Consider the following 16,093-nt stretch of genomic DNA (forward strand, 5'->3'; position numbering starts at 1 on the left):
TTTTTGGCTTATAGATCCTTAGCCCCTCCCCCACATGCAGCTAACGTCAACTGATTGGGTAGGAGGGGTAACTGACTCCCTCCCCAACTCCTTCATGAGTGTGGGAAGGAGGTGTGACTATAACTTGCCAGCATAGGGTCGGGGAACACTTCCAGTCAACACTCCACCCCTTCCTCTGGCTCTTAATGTTCTTTTCACCAAAGTGTTCCACCAAAGTCCCTGAGCCTTGGAGGGGGTGATAGGTGTGGGATGATCCTCCTCCCATTGTGGCAAGGCACCGGACTTTTCTGTCTCTGCATCATCTGTTTTCCCTGGGCTGTTGGCCCATTCCAGTGGTATTCCATTTATAAGGATTTGGTGCTAGGATCCACAAGTGAGGGAGAACATACATTTTTTTTTCTGAGTCTGTCTCCTCTTAGTATAACAGTTACTGGATCGGTTATAGGACAGAGTTTGTAAAGAATCACCAACAACACTTTAAGAAAAGTAGCAAGGTAAATTTTAATTTTCGACCGGCCGGGCTGTCTACGTCGGGAGTAGAAGCAGCCCTGATGATTGTTAAGTCAGAGTTTTTATAGGATTACAGAATTATTGTTAAAACAGGACATTTGTGAACCAATCAGGTTTGTACAATATAGCAGAATTTTGATTCTATTAATTAACAACCAATCATTGTACAGACAAGTGATGCAATCATATAACTTGGCACTCAACTTGGTAACATTAAAAACTAGCCAACTGTTTTAGTCATAACAAGTGAAAAAAGACAGTCAAGGTAAATCACTTCTAGGTGGTCGTGCAATTACAGAATAACAAGGGTGGTCTTATGCCCTGTGTCAGGGCGACCCAAGACAGCAAGCAGGTTACAGAAGCGAAAACAAGCTGGTTAGCAAATATATAATGTCTGGAATTAGCACATTCCATGATTCATGGCGAGGGCAATTTTCCAAGGCCCAAGTTGCCCCCCTTTTCCTTTTGGTGTGGAGCAAAGTTGCTGCTGAAATGGCTCTGAACAAAATGGAGTAACTTAGGGAAGTTTGCTGAACCAGTTCACCAACCTGCCTGCCTTCAGCTGCTCTGCCCTTGGTTTATTATCAGAGTAATTGGTGCTTGCAGCTGCCAAAGGCAGTGTAGTTAGTGGAGCAGAGCTGTGATCAGCAGCAAAGCTATTATCCTAGCCTGCTTTTAGAGTCAAGGGGCTTGGGGAATGAGTCTGCTAGTCAGGATGACTCTGAGGAAACCTGTCCTTCTGGAACCACCACCAGGAAACAAATCCTGTTTCAATTTCTAGCTTGCTAGGACTGACTGATGGATGGATTCATTCAGGCTCTAGTTTGTGCCATCAGTGAGACAACTTCAGGTTTAAAATCTGAACTAAATATGCCCTTATAATCAGTGAAACTAGAATATATTTCAGAAAGTCTGGTAGGGAGCAGCAGTTTGGTAATATCTGGCACTAGCCATATATGTAGTGTGTTTTCACCATTATAATAAGTATTCAAGGCAATGAACTAATAATAATAAAAAGGTTCATTTAGGCTCTTGTTTATGGAGGGTCTAGTCCATGATTGGTTGGCCTTGTTTTTACCTGTGGTAAGGTAGCACATCATGGCAAGATTTGTGTGGTGGAGCAGAACTGCTTGCCTCATGGCTAAGACAAAAAAGAGAGGAAGAGATCAGGCTCCCATAATTCCCTCCCCTTTTAAGAAAATTTTTTGGTCTTTGAGACAGGGTCTCCCTGTTGCCCCAGCTGGCCTGGAACTCTGTAGACCAGGCTGGCCTTGATCTCACAGAGCTCTACCTGCCTCTGTCTCCTTAGTGGATTAAAGGTGTGCACTACCACGCCCAGTTTAGTACTTAGGCTTTTTTTTTTTTTGGCCAGTATGTTTATTGGTGTGTGTATAGTGCCCAAAAAGGCCTGAAGAGGACAACAGAGCCAGAGCTGCCATGTGGTTGCTAGGAGGCGAACCCAGGTCCTCTGGAAGAAGAGCAAGTGCTCTTATCTCCTCAGCCACCTGTCCAACCCCAGTACTTAGGAGTTTGTCATAGAGCTGCTTGTTTAATCAAAAACTATACCTAGCACTGAAGAATGTTACTGGGATAATTACTTGTTTTTTTATGTTTTGATGTATATATACTTTAGTAGACTTTCATTGACAATTTACTGTCAGGGGTTATACACTAGGAGTTGAAGCTAAAAATCTATAAATATGAACACTAAGCCCTTAGCATCATTGGTTGGCAAGACAGATTAGGTAAGAGTGAGGTATGAAAAGTACTGTAATAGAAGCATGTATAGAGAGTACCTGGGCATCCAGAAAGGGATCCCTCACCATTCTCATAGGAAGGCTGGCTTAGAGAAAGCTTCCTAAAGGTGATGCCCTGTGTGGATAGTAGATTGCACCAGTTATTGGATGGACAGGGCTGGGATCCTGTATGTATTGGGTGGGCCCCGTACATACACTGGGGGTCACATAGAAGCAGTAAGATTGGCAGTCATGGGAACATGCCAGGTGGCAGAGGATGGTGTAGCCTGAGGTAAGAGAGTAACAGTAGGGAAGGATAGCTGTTAAAGCAGAGCATAGGATGTGAGAGACAGGCAGCAGTTAAGAATGACTCCCAGATTTCTGGCACCATTAGTTGGGCTAGTCAGAGCCACAGGTGTGGGCTTCATAAAAAGCCAGAGGTGGGGGTGGTGACGAGCTGACTTTGAAATGTGAATTTGAAGGCCTGAGGAACAGTCTAGTATAAGTGGCCATGGGGCTGTTGGGGTTTCTAGAGCTCTCACACAGATCTTTACGAAGAGCGTATGTGTGTGCGGGGGGTAGGTGGGGGAGGTGGAGGGTTGGAGGGGTGGGGAAGTCTTCAGCTGAAAGGATTAAACACTTGTGAATGAGAATAATATAGGAATCAGGGCTTGTGATGTGGCATCAAGACCTGCCCAGAAAAGGGACCTGAGTAAGAGTGTCGTTAGCTATTCTACCTGTACCTAATCTCTGCTCATCTTTCAGATCTCAGTATAATGACCCTTTTCTGAGGGTGACAATCTTCTTTAACCCTTCCTGAAGCCAGATGGGGTGGCGTGCACATCTCTAATCTCAGTACTCAGGAGGCAGGGGTAGGAAGATCAGGAGTTCAAGGCCATCCTCAGCTACTAGCCAGTTTGAGGCCAGTCTGGGCTATATGAGATCCCAAGTACCCTTTCTGAATGTGGTTGAATATTTCTACTGTGCTTCTGTCTACCTGGTACTTGTCCTGACCTAGCACACATCTCTGTTAATGCCATCATGAGAGGGACTCTGTGTACTTTGGAGAGGTAGAGGCTATATGCCCTTCGTTTGCTCTGTCTGGACTAGAGCAGGTGCATGAGGAATGACTACTCAGTAACTGAAAGAGTGTGTAGGGGCTGGAGAGATGACTCAGTGGTTAAGAGCACTGGATGCTCTTGCAGAGGATCTGGGTTTGGTTCCCAGCACCCACATGGCAGCTAATAACCATTTGTCACACCAGTTCTAGGGGATCCAATGCCCCCTTCTGGCTTCTGTGGGCACTGTACACATGTTGTGCCTTATATACATGCAAAACACTCATCCGCATAAAACAGAAATAAATAAATAAAAAGTAGCTCTCAAAGGACTATTCCCCAGAACAAACAAAAACAAAAAAGTATGTGAATGATGGGCAAGGACAGAAGAGGAAGTTATTTGGTAGAGGCAGGCTAGAGTATAGTTAGAGCACAGCTTTAGTTGTATAACTGAGGCTGAAGGCTAACTCTACTTTTCCTGGCTCAGTCTTATTTTCTTCATCTCTATAATGAGAGCAATAAGGGTAATTAACAGTCATGAGGATTAAATGAGGTGTGTGCAGAGAATCTTTTGTTGCCGTTAATACTTCATGCCTTGACTATCCAAGGATCCAGTGATTTTTTTTTTTTAAATCTGAATTTCATAACAAAAGTTTATTATTTTTTATTAATCTTTTTTTCCATTGTGTGTGTGTGTGTGTGTGTGTGTGTGTTGTGTGTTTGTATGTGTGTAGCAGGTACACGTGTGAGTGTGGAGGCCTGAGGTTGATGTGGGGAATCATGTTCCATTGCTCTACCATCTTATTCATTGAGGCTGGGTCTCTCAGTCAAATCCAGAGCTCACTGATACAGCTTTTGCTCTGGGGATCCCCTGTCTCTGCCTTCTAAGACTGGAATTACAGATGGGTATGGTGGAATATTCTGTGGGTTTCTGGGGACTTGATCTCTTACCGTGCTTGCAGAGCAAGTGCTTTAATTGCTGAGCCATCTCCCCGGCCCTAATTTATTCACCTGTTTATCCCCGGCATTTGGCAGTTAGGATATTCAGGAGTTGTTTGTTGAACTGAATTGGTACCTACTAAAGAGTGTCGTTTTGTTTCTCTCAAGTCATCAGACATATAACTTGAGGTCCTGACTCATTCTCATTGAAGACCTGTGATTTTGGGGCCACTCCTCAGAAACAGTCCTGAGAAGAGTTCAAACTAACAGCTTTTACAGTGCTGGCCCAGCTATATGATGGGAGTTTGTCTCCTTTGGGTGACAATTGTCAAACTCTTACCTTGTTTGGAGCACTTCTGGGTGAGCATGGGTATGCATATGTATGTGGGGGTGGGGTTGGATGATGGAGTACCAGTAGCTACAGGTCCTAGGAATTGTTGATTCTCCTAGTAGGAGCCAGAATAGATGTAGCTAACACCTTTTGATCTGTGGGATAAAATTTGGGGAATTTGGAAGACTTATTTTTCATGCCCTTATCCTATTTGAATTAACACAAACAGAAAGTCTCAAAAAGACCAAAAAAAAAAAAAAAAAAAAAAAAACCCCAAAACAAAACAAAATCCTAGAAAACCAAAGAAGCAGAAAGCACCCCTAACATTATGATAAACGTTGGCATTAGAAATTAGCAAAGCAACTGGGTGTGGTGGAGCATCTTTAATCCTAGCACTGAGAGGCAGAGGCAGGAGGATCTCTGTGAGTTCAAAGCCAGCTACCCTGTCTCAAAAAGACCAAAAAAAGAAGGGAGGGAGGGAGGGAGGGAGGAATTAACAAAAGCTCAGCTCTGGTCCTGCTGCTCTGGTTGTGTCATGCCTGTATTCTAATAGAATTTATGCCACTGAGATATTGTAGCTGTAAAAGCCTGGATATGCTATGGCCCCAGTACCAGTAGGTTTTTTGTTTTGCATTCTTTTATTCCATAATAGCAAGTGTAGTCAAACTCAAATGGAGCAGTGAGAGGTGCTGGCCTGGAATTTCCTATGTAGAACAGGCTGGTCTTGATAGAAGTGGCACACACCTTTAGTCTCAGCATTTAGGAGGCAGAGGCAGGCAGATCTCTGTGAGTTTAAGGCCAGCCTCAGCTATATAGGGAGTTTCAGGCCAGCCAAGGCTACATAGTGAGGCCCTGTCTCCAAAAACGAAAAAAAGAAAATTTATGTAACTTTGAAATGAGTTAGTTTTTGAAAAGTCTGCCAGTGTAACCAGTAGAACTATTTTTGCTTGACTATTAAAGAACTATACCTTTTGTTTTCTACATATTGAACATGATAATGAGGTTAGTGAAGAATTTATTTATTTTCAGTGAGGACTTTTATGTCATGATTCATAGCTATAGGAGGAAGGTAGTCACCGTTTACGCATTGACAGCAGCGTCAGAGCTCAAGGGTAGTGTAATAGAAGGTGCAAAGGCATAAGGGGATTCTGGGCCCCTGCTGGAAGCCAGGTGATGGTTTAAAAGCTTCCGTCAGAACAAGCTTTGTACAAAGGCACCTGACTGAAGTGGTTTGTTGGCTGCTGGATGAACTGGTGCTGAGATCCTGGGAAGACTCTAGGACCATCCCAGGCTGTTGCCCTGCTGCAGTTCCTCTGGACAGGCTTCATGACTAACAGTCTTTCAGGATTAGTGCCACACATGGCAGTCTTTAAGGGAATGCTCTTTCCCCAGTGTGCTTTGAGATGGTTAGAGCACTTGGTGATGTCATTCATATTAATGGCCATACCTAACTATTATTTCTTAATCTCCCATATGCTTCTGTGGCCCTTGCTGATTTTGGAATCCATTTATTAGGAATAATTTAAAATACTTTTATTTGGGGGGCTGGAGAGATGGCTTAGTAATTAAGAGCACTTACTGCTCTTCCTGAGGACCTGAGTTCAGTTCCCAGAACCCACATGGCAGCTAATACTCACCTGTAACTCTAGTTCCAGGGAATCCAAGCCCTCTTCTGGCCTCTGTGGGCACCAGGCACACACATGGTACACTTATATACATGCGGGCAAAACACATTAAATAAAAAGCAATTATATATATATATATATATATATATAATTTATTTTTATTTTATGTGTGTATTATGCTTGCATGTATGTAAGTGCATCCGCGTTGTACAGTGCCTGTGGAAGACAGAAGAGGGTCTCTGGTCCCCTGGAACTGGAGTTACAGACGGTTGTTAGCCACCATGTGGATGCTGGGATTTGAACCTTGGTCTTCTGCAAGAGCAGCCAGTGCTCTTAACCACTGAGCCATCTCTCCAGCCCCAATAAATTTTCTTAAAAAATTTTATGTGTATGTGTGTATTGCCTGCATGTAGGTCCGTGCACCTGTGTCGTGTAATGCCCTCAGAGGTCAGAAGAGGCCATCGGATTCCTTGGGACTGGAGCCATGGACAGTTGTCAGCTGCCATGTGCGTGCTGGGATATGAACCCAGGTCTTCTGCAAGAACAACCAGTGTTCTTAACTGCTGAGCCATCTGCAGTTATTTTTGTTTATTTGAGACAGTCATACTCTGTAACCCAAGCTGGCCTATAACTCACTAGGTTGTCCAGACTGGATTTGAACTCATGGTAATTTACCCTGCCTCAGGCTACTGAGAGCTGAGATTACAGTCATGAGAGCTAACATGTCTGTCTGGCATTTTATTTTACATTTTTTAAACATTTAGTGTGTGTGTGTTTGTGCCTGTGTGTGTCATTGCCTTATTCTTTTTTTTTTGGTCTTTTTTGAGACACGGTCTCCCTGTAGCCCCAGCTGTCCTGGAACTCACTATGTAGACCAGGCTGGCCTTGAATTCACAGAGATCCGCCTGCCTCCTCTGCCTCCAGAGTGCTGGGATTAAAGGCGTGTGCCACCCAGCTCCTTATTCTATATTTTTGAGATAGAATCTCATTCTATAGCCCAAGCTGCCTTTGAATTTGGATCCCTTTATCTTTCAAAAGTGCTGGAATTCTTTCCACTCCTGGCTGGAAATTAAAAATACAAAAGCAGAGCCTGGAGAGATGGTTCAGCAGCTAAGAGCACTGGCTACTCTTGCAAAGGACCCAGGTTCATTCCCAGCAACACTCACCTGTAACTCTAGTTCCAGGGCATCCAACGTCCTCTTCTGGCCTCTGTGGGCATTGCATGCATATGGTATACTTACATTCAGGCAAAACATTCATACACGTAAAATATAAATAAGTAAATAAAATACGAAAGTACAAAGTGTGGCAATTGGGGCCAGAGAGATGGCTCAGAGGTTAAGAGCACTGATTGCTCTTGCAGAGGACCTAGGTCCAAATCTTATGGTGGCTATGAATTGTCCTTAACTCCCGTTCTAGGGGAAGCTGATGCCCTCTTCTGACCTTTGCAGCATTGCACAACACTGGTGCACTTACATATAGGCAGTACACTCATACACATAAAATAAAAATAATAAAATATATATTTTTAAAGTATGACAATTACTTAGTCATTATTAATCAATTCAACAAAATCTTTGAGTACCTACTGTGTACAAGACCTATATTAGATTCTGGAGACAGAAACTTAACCCCAAAGGATTTGTTGACTTGGGGAGATAGATGTTACAGGAGGGAGAGACCCAGAAGGCTATAAGGACTTGGTAAGAGAGAAGGTTTCCCTGGAGGAAATGATCTGGCATTGAGATACACAAACAATTCTCAAGGCAACAGAGGGGTAGGAAGTCAAGCGGAATGGCCTGTGAAAACAACTCAGGATGAGAGGGAGATACAGGAGGCAGAGTGAAGGCTGGATAGCTGAAGTGAGCGTGGTAGGAGGCAAGATTGGTCAAGTAGGTATGGGCCTGGTTAAACAGGGCATCATAGCCTTAAGATGACATTTTCTTTATCGCATACCAAAGCCAAAGCTGGCTATATTCTGAAAAGATCACTCCTGTGTGAGGGTGGGGAGTATATTAGAAAGAAAGTAAATGTAAGTGGACTAGTTGGAAAGCCGTTGCAGTGGTGTGGGTGAGAGATGAGACTTCCTTTGGTAGAGGCGCTGGTGGACATAGGAACATGGATTGTGGAGATCTTTAGTAGGTGACATCGATAGAATTTGCTGTTAGATTTGATACTGAAGGTGATTGGAGGAGGTGTCAAAGGGGACTCTTAGAATGACCTTTAGGCTATATGCAGTGCACAGCAGGGGTATTAGGGTTGGAGTGTGAAGTCAGTTGGGGTGGCAACTGAGAGATAGATGCCTTAGAGTACACAGTGGACTAAGTCCTAAGGGGTTACTCCTTCAGCTGGTGTGAATGAAGCCCAAGATTCTCTTCCCCTGTTTGCCTATTACTTGTGGAAGGTAGGTGGGATGGTTAAATTTAATTGGATTAAGAAATACTTAATAGATTAGTAAAGCACACCATATGTGTCAGAGTCAGTCGGGTTCATGAGGGCTCTGACCCAATGAATGGATTCTCTTGATGGATTAATAATATGATGGTATTATTGGGACGTGGTGGAAGATACTAAGGCCTAGCTGGAGGAAGTAGGTCACTAGAGGTGTGTCTTTGGGACTGTATCTTGCCTTGGCTCCTTCTTGTATTCTGTTCTCTGCTTCCTGTCTGCCCTGATGTGAACTCTGCCATAATGGACTAACCACTGAAACTGTGGGTTAATGTAAATAATTCCTCCCTTTAATAAAGTTCTCAAGTATTTTAGTCATGGTCATAGTAATGAAACAGTAACTAATACAGCAGGTATTTTTTTTTTTTTCCATCAGTCTCCTTTGGCCTCTCCACTCTGCTCTTTGAGACTTTGTACTTGGGCACTTTTTTTGTTTGTTTGTTTTTTTGTTTTTGTTTTTGTTGAGACAGGGTCTCCCTGGAACTCACTATGTAGACCAGGCTGGCCTTTACTCACTGAGATCCTCCTGCCTCTGCCTCCCAAGTGCTGAGATTAAAGGCGTATGCCACCACGCCTGGCTTGTTTTTGTTTTTTTGACACATGGTCTCCCTGGAACTCACAGAGATCCATCTGCCTCCGCCTCCAGAGTTCTGGGATTATAGGTGCGCACTACCACGCCCAGCCTGTACTCATTTTGAAAAGAGGACAGGAGACTTTGGCATTCACATATTGGGCAATTGTGATTTCTAGAGTCCACAACTGACCCCTTGATGATGCAGTAACTCATAATATGCTAAGGAAAAGATTGTATTTATTCATCTGTTGGTAAAGGTCATAGTTCACAGCCTCTAGACATTTGTCCAGGATGATGTCATTTGTCCAGAATACTGATGGAGACAACAGCTTATACCTCTTCAGAATACAACATGACCAGAAGTAGGATGCAAATATGGGAGTTTGTCTGACATAGGGTCTTATTTAGCCCAGGTAAATAGCCCATTTTTCCTCTAAAACTTAAGTTACTGATACTCATCAAGCCTCATTTTCCTCATCTGTAAAGTGGAGATAATGCTAGAGTTATGAGGAGAATGGGCTCCTGACAGGGAGCATGCATCTGGTATGTAACAGAAGCTTTGATGTCGGCTATTTGTCAGTTAAAGCATGCAGTTGAGTCTGTCAGGCAGATTGTGGAGGACTTTGATCACTGTGTACTGAGCTCTACACCATTATCATTACTGCTCAGAAGGTCACTATACGGTCTAGGTGTGGAGTGAGCAGGGTGTTGGCATAGTTGATTTGGGGTCATTTGAGACATGCATTTGATCTCAGACCCTGGCTCTTTAGCAGCTGTCTTGGGTCCTACTGTGCATTCTGATCTTTGCTTTCCTGGCTCCAGTGCTGAAGGAAGTGTGATGAACAGCAGCAGTGTTAGTAGGAAGTTGAGCACTGTTAGGAATCTTGGTGGTTTTTTTCTGTCATGTTCTTCTGATATTGCCACATTTCATAAAATACGTGGCTCCTGGATGACCTCCTTGTTTTGGGCTTTCCCTTTCCTCTCTATAAGATCTTTGACTTTCAGTTAGCAACTTGGTGCTAATATTAAAATGTATTTGAAATTAGGGAAAAAGTATTTTTAAAGTTAAAAATTGTACTAAGAACAGCCTCTTGCTTGTTCCCTCCAGGAAATACTCCAGCTGAGTGATGTTCATTCTTGTTATGATGTTCTTGCTATGGTCTGGCGTTTGGGAATGGGAGAGTGGTTGTCCTCCACAGTCTTCCTTTCCAGTTTTTTTCCCCTTCTTCTTCTTCCTCCTTGCTTGCTTTCAGTGTGGAATCTCATATCCTAGGCAAGCAGTATCACTTGAGCTGCACTCCAGCCTTTCCTTTTTAGCTTCTAGTACAGGGAAGCCAAAGCACCCTGTCTTTCTGGACACAGATGCTCAGTGTAGCCTCTATATCATGACTTGACTCTTGTGGAGACTTTTGATCCTGAGGTCACAAGGCAGGCAGTACAGTTCTTCATTCTGTCTCTTTGAACCTGTCTCTGAGACCAGGGTACTTGTCCAGGGTCCTCCTCATGACTGTGTTAGCTGCAGCCCACCCATGTTCTTGGGTTAGTCTTATGCTTTTTCTTTTGTTTTAACATTTGTATTATTTATTTTATTTTTATTTTATGTGTATGAGTGTTATGTCTGCATGTGTTTAAGTGCACCCATGTCATGCAGTGCCCACAGAGGACAGAGAAGATGTCGGATCCCCTGGAACTGGAGTTATGTATGGTTGTTAGCTGCCATGTGGGTGCTGGGATTCAAACCTGGGTCTTCTGCAAGAACAGCCAGTGCTCTTAACCAATGAGCCATCTCTTTAAGCCCTTGTATTATTTATTTTTATTGTATGTGTATGAGTGTTTTGCCTGTATGTATGTAAGCGCACCATGTGCATGTAATGCCCTCCAAGGCCAGAAGAAGGCATTGGATGCCCTGGAACTGAAGTTATGGATGGTTGTTAGCTGCCATGTGGGTGCTAGGAACCAAACCCAGGTCCTCTGCAAGAGCAGCCAGTGCTCTTAACTGCTGAGCCATCTCCCCAGCCTCTTGTGTCTTTTCTTGAAAGATATTTATTGGATATTGGAGTTAGAAAATACTCTGTGCTCAATTTACTCCTTCTGTTGTCTCTTGTCCACAGGATAAAGCCCAAACCCCTAAAGATGCTACACAGATTCCTTTAAGCTGTGTGCAGCCCTGGCCATCGCTCATCTCTCTCAAAGTGTTACTTTCATCTGTGTGATTGTACCTTCTTTTTCCTTTCTTTCTCTGCTTATCTCATTTTTTTTAGAAGAACACTGACCAAAGTCAGTGTCTTTGCCAGTCTTTTTTTCTACCTCTTTCTCTTGGTCTCCCTATAGCTAGGTGCCTCTCTTTATGCTCTTGTAGTCCTGTACCAATGTATTTCTGAGAGGATCCTTCATATTATATTACGATTGCAAAGGTTTTTGTTTTGTTTTGTTTTTTATCTTTGGAGACAGGGTCTCCTTGTAGCCCCAGCTGGCTTGGAACTCACTATGTAGAACAGGCTGGCCTCAGACTCACAGAGATCCACCTGCCTCTGCCTCCCAAGTGCTGGGACTAAAGGCATGTGCCTCCTTTAATGCCCAGCCTGCAAAGGTGTTTTGATATTATTGTCCATTCTCCCATGCTGGACTACAAGTGCCTGATTGTCCTGCTTATCCTTTGGTGCCTGGTATGTAGCACTTGCTAAGGATTCATTAAATTACCTCTGTTGGGCTTTAGAGCTGGCTCAGGGGTTAAGAGCACTGTTTGATCTTGCAGAGGACCTGGGCTCAGTTCCTAGCTAACAACTACATGGTAGCTAACAATCATCCCTAACTCCAGTTCCAGGGGATCCAACACCCTCTTCTGACTTCTATTGGCATCACATATGTATGGTGCACTTATATTTAAGTGAATTAGTCATACACATAAAAATTAATTAAAATTACCCGTCTTCTATAGATAAACTTCTTCCTGTTTACTTACACTTTTATTTACCGTAAGAAATATAATACATTATACTTTCAGAGAAACAGAAAATATGCAAGTATATGTGTACATATTTGACTTAGTTTGGGAATGACGAGGTTAAGAATGATGTCGAATTTTTATTAAGCATTGTACATACATGTGTGCGCATGTGTATAGAGTCCAGAAGTCAACCTCAGTGTCATTTCTCAGTCTCCATCTACCTTGTTTTTTGTCACTGGCCCAAGGCTAACGTGGCTGGCTGGCCAGTGAGGGATCCTGTCTCATCCTTCTCAGTACTGGGATTATGAGTGTGTGCCATTATGTTGGGCTTTTTATATGGCTTTTGGGATTAAATTCAGGTTTTCATGCTTGCAAAGTAAACACTTAGCAACTCCTAACCTTTGTTAAGTTTTTAGGATTTTTATTTGTTTGCCTAAGCTGGCCTCAAGTGGATGATCCTGCTGCCTCAGCCTCTGAGTGCTGGGATTACACATGAAGCATCACTACAACAGTGACTTTTTTTTTTTTTTTTTTCTGAGGCAAGGTCTCCCTGTAGCCCCAGCTCTCCTGGAACTCACTATGTAGACCAGGCTGGCCTTGAACTCACAGAGATCCGCCTGCCTCTGCCTCCTGGGTGTTGGGAATCAAAGGCATGCAGCATCACATGTGGCTGAGTTTTAAGTTTTAAAGTCATTTTCTACCTGGTGCATATTGGAATGGGAGGGCAGGGGTGCAGAATGTGCCTCTCTACACGCAAGGGTCATGATGGGAATGTAGTGGCACCAAGGAAAGCCATTCAGCAATGTTCATGATATCAGCTGAATAATGGTCAAATCCTATGAGGACTTTCCTGGTTAGAGGCTAATTCTCATCCCACCTGAACCCCATGTACTTGAGGCTGTCTTTTGGCATTTGACTCTTCTGCCAATTAGTGAGGAGGTAGCTATGACATTAGATCCTTATCCTGTTGCTCTCAGAAATATTGTACATTGATCTGTTTGGTGATACGATTCTGGTCATCTGTGGTTTCTCATTGTTAAGAATTTCACCAAAGTCCTGGTCTTTGTTGACAATAAACAAGTTTACCCTGACAAATGTGTCCCAAGGGAATTTGTTGTAGTGCTGTAGGTATGACTGAAAGAACTGTAGGTTTCTGAGAGTGGTACAAGCATCTCCCCTGATCCTTTTCATGTATCTTATCCTCTCTGCAGCAGCCATCTCTGCTTCCTATATTTGTAACCAGTTTACAAGTCTGCATTTTGAACAGCCAGCTTGATGAGCAAGGCTGAGCCTTTCAGCACAATTAATAAATAGAGATGAAGTGATTAGCCCTGTGCTTATAAAATCACTATCCTTGGGACTGGAGAGATGGCTCAGTGCTTAAGATCACTGGCTTCTCTTGAGAAGACCCAGGTTTGGCTCCTAGCACCCATGTCGCAACTCACAACCATTTGTAACTTCAGTTCCAGGGGACTGACGCCCTCATCTGGCATGTGGACACACTAGGCATGCCTGTGGTGCACATACAATCATGCAGGCAAAACACACATGCACATTTTTTTTTTTTTTTTAATCACTATCCTTGTTTGTTTCCATGGCCGTTGACTGGGGAAGAGGTGATTCCCTCTAAGAGACTAGAGGAGCAGGGAATAGTGGTCTGGGGATAGGGAGTTTGGGATTGGACCAAATGCTGAAAGGTATCTCTGAATTATTTGTTTCTGGAATGTAAAGAAAGAATTTCACAGCAGGCATAGTGGTGTATAACCTGTAATCCCTGTACTCAGGAGACTGAGGCAGGAAGATTCTGACTTCAAACCAACCTGGGCCACATAGTAAAAAAGCTGGGCAATACTTCTGCTGATGCAACAGTAGGGTAGTCCTTTCCCAGCTGGCTTCACTGTTTAGATTGAATTCCAAACACTAGTTGAGATGAACTCAACACAGGCATGCCTAGTTGGAAAATGTTACAGTTTTCCAACAGCTGATTGATTTTAATGAATAGCTTTGCTTTCTCTTCAGTGAAAAATGATAGAACCTGTCAAAAGTAATTGCACTTAAATTTAGTTCTTTGCCAATGACAATGAAAACCCTCAGTGAGAATTTCTAAATTACTAAAACACTCACCTATACAGGTACATGAATAGCTGTTCTTGCTCAAACTCCAGAGCAGTGCATCAGAGTCAGCAGGAGAACTTTTTTAAAAAAATATTTTACTATTTTTATTTTATGTGTATGAGTGTATTACCTGCATGTATGTGAGTGCACCCGTGTCGTGCCATGCCGCGGAGGTCAGAAGAGGGCTTCAGATTCCCCTGGAACTGGAGTTAAGGATGGTTTGTAGCTGCCACGTGGGTGCTGGGAATCGAACCTGGGTTCTCTGCAAGAGCAGTCAGTGAACTTTTTACAAAACCAGAGGCTCAGGCTGCATCTCTTAACAGGCTCCCCAGACACCTATAGACACCAAGTTTGAGAAGTCTTGTTCCTAGAGGGACTTGATTTGTAGCATCTCCTGGGGTGGAAATCATAGTTAACCTCCCAAATAGACCATTCTCAAAATGGGATCTCTGAGAAATCTGACATTGGATTTCATCCTCACAGTGGGCTGTCTGGTCTCTCACTGCCTCAGCTGTACCCAGGTTTATTCTAATACCACAACTCTGAATTAACAAAGTCAGAAAACTTATTCTCCCTATAGCCTTTTACCAAAGTAAAATTAAATAAATCCAGCTTTATCTGCTGACAAAACTGTTGTGTCTTGCCGGGTGTGGTGGCACATGCCTTTAATCCCAGCACTTGGGAAGCAGAGGCAGGCAGATCTTTGTGAGTTCAAGACCAGCCTGGTTCTAGACCAGCTGGGGCTACAGGGAGACCCTGGCTCAAAAAGACAAAAAAACCTGTTGTGTCTTGTAGCACTTTCTAGTCAGGAGCTGACTGATTACATTATTCTCATGGTTCCTGTCCAGGTGTTTTGTTGTTGTTGCTTCCTTTTCTTTTTGTGATGCTAGGCATTGAACTCTGGACCTCACACATGCTAGGCAAGTGTTCTACCTTGAAACTATACCCCTACTCAACTTCTTTTTTTGCTTTTGAGTTTGAGGCAAGTCTCACTAAGTTGCCTAGACTGGCCTTGAACCTAAAATCCTCCTGTTTCTGCCTTTCAAGGTTTGGGATTACAGGCATGTGCCATCACACCTGGCTTCCACTCTGTCTCATAAATGGGTATATTGTCATAGAAGCTCAAACAGATTAAAGTTGAGTATTTTGGTAAGAATACTTCATAAAGAGGCCTGGTCTTTTGTTAGGCTAGCAGACATTTATGATCATCATTTTGCAAGCATTGCTCATTAAAGTTTGCAAATTATCTTTGACTATCCAATAAATGCTGACCACACAATGGAGGGACCCAGTATATTTATTTAGAAACAATGACACTAAACCAGACCTTGGTTGTATATATAATGGATTTCTCTTAAGAACACACAGACTCTTTTGCTTTCAACCCTTGGGAAAGGGGAGTGGGGATCACACTTAGGCATGTCTTCTATTCTCTTCTGACTATCTGAGTTACCTTAGTTTTCTAGGTGCCATCTCAACTTGTTCCTTTACATAAGGGGTGTCTACCAGTGCCTTTCTGCTTGGTACAGCTAAGAGATACAAATCCTAAATGACTAATAGAATACATTGACTATAACTAAAACTTGTTCGAATTTTCAGTCTTCTTTTATTTAAAGATGTTTTTATTTTTGTTTATTTTTAAATTTTTATAGTTTAAATTTTTATAGTTGAGACAGGTTTTCATGTACCCCCAGACTGGCATGGAACTTCTGATCTCCTGTCTTCACCTCCCAAGTTGCTGGGATTACGTGTAGGGCCACAACACCCAATCTTAAAAACAGGTTTTTGTTTTATTTTTATTTCTTTTTTT

At 43.0% G+C, this 16,093-nt stretch overlaps 1 protein-coding gene across 1 annotated transcript in view; it reads left to right on the top strand.

The window, feature by feature from the left end:
• Positions 1-16,093, top strand: part of Mtmr12 (myotubularin related protein 12) — a 110,837-nt gene that overhangs the window by 31,498 nt on the left and 63,246 nt on the right. The gene's annotated exons all lie outside the window — the stretch shown is intronic.

Source organism: Nannospalax galili, unplaced genomic scaffold, assembly GCF_000622305.1.
Source record: "Nannospalax galili isolate Female #2095 unplaced genomic scaffold, S.galili_v1.0 scaffold150, whole genome shotgun sequence".
In the NCBI taxonomy this organism is placed as follows: domain Eukaryota; kingdom Metazoa; phylum Chordata; class Mammalia; order Rodentia; family Spalacidae; genus Nannospalax; species Nannospalax galili.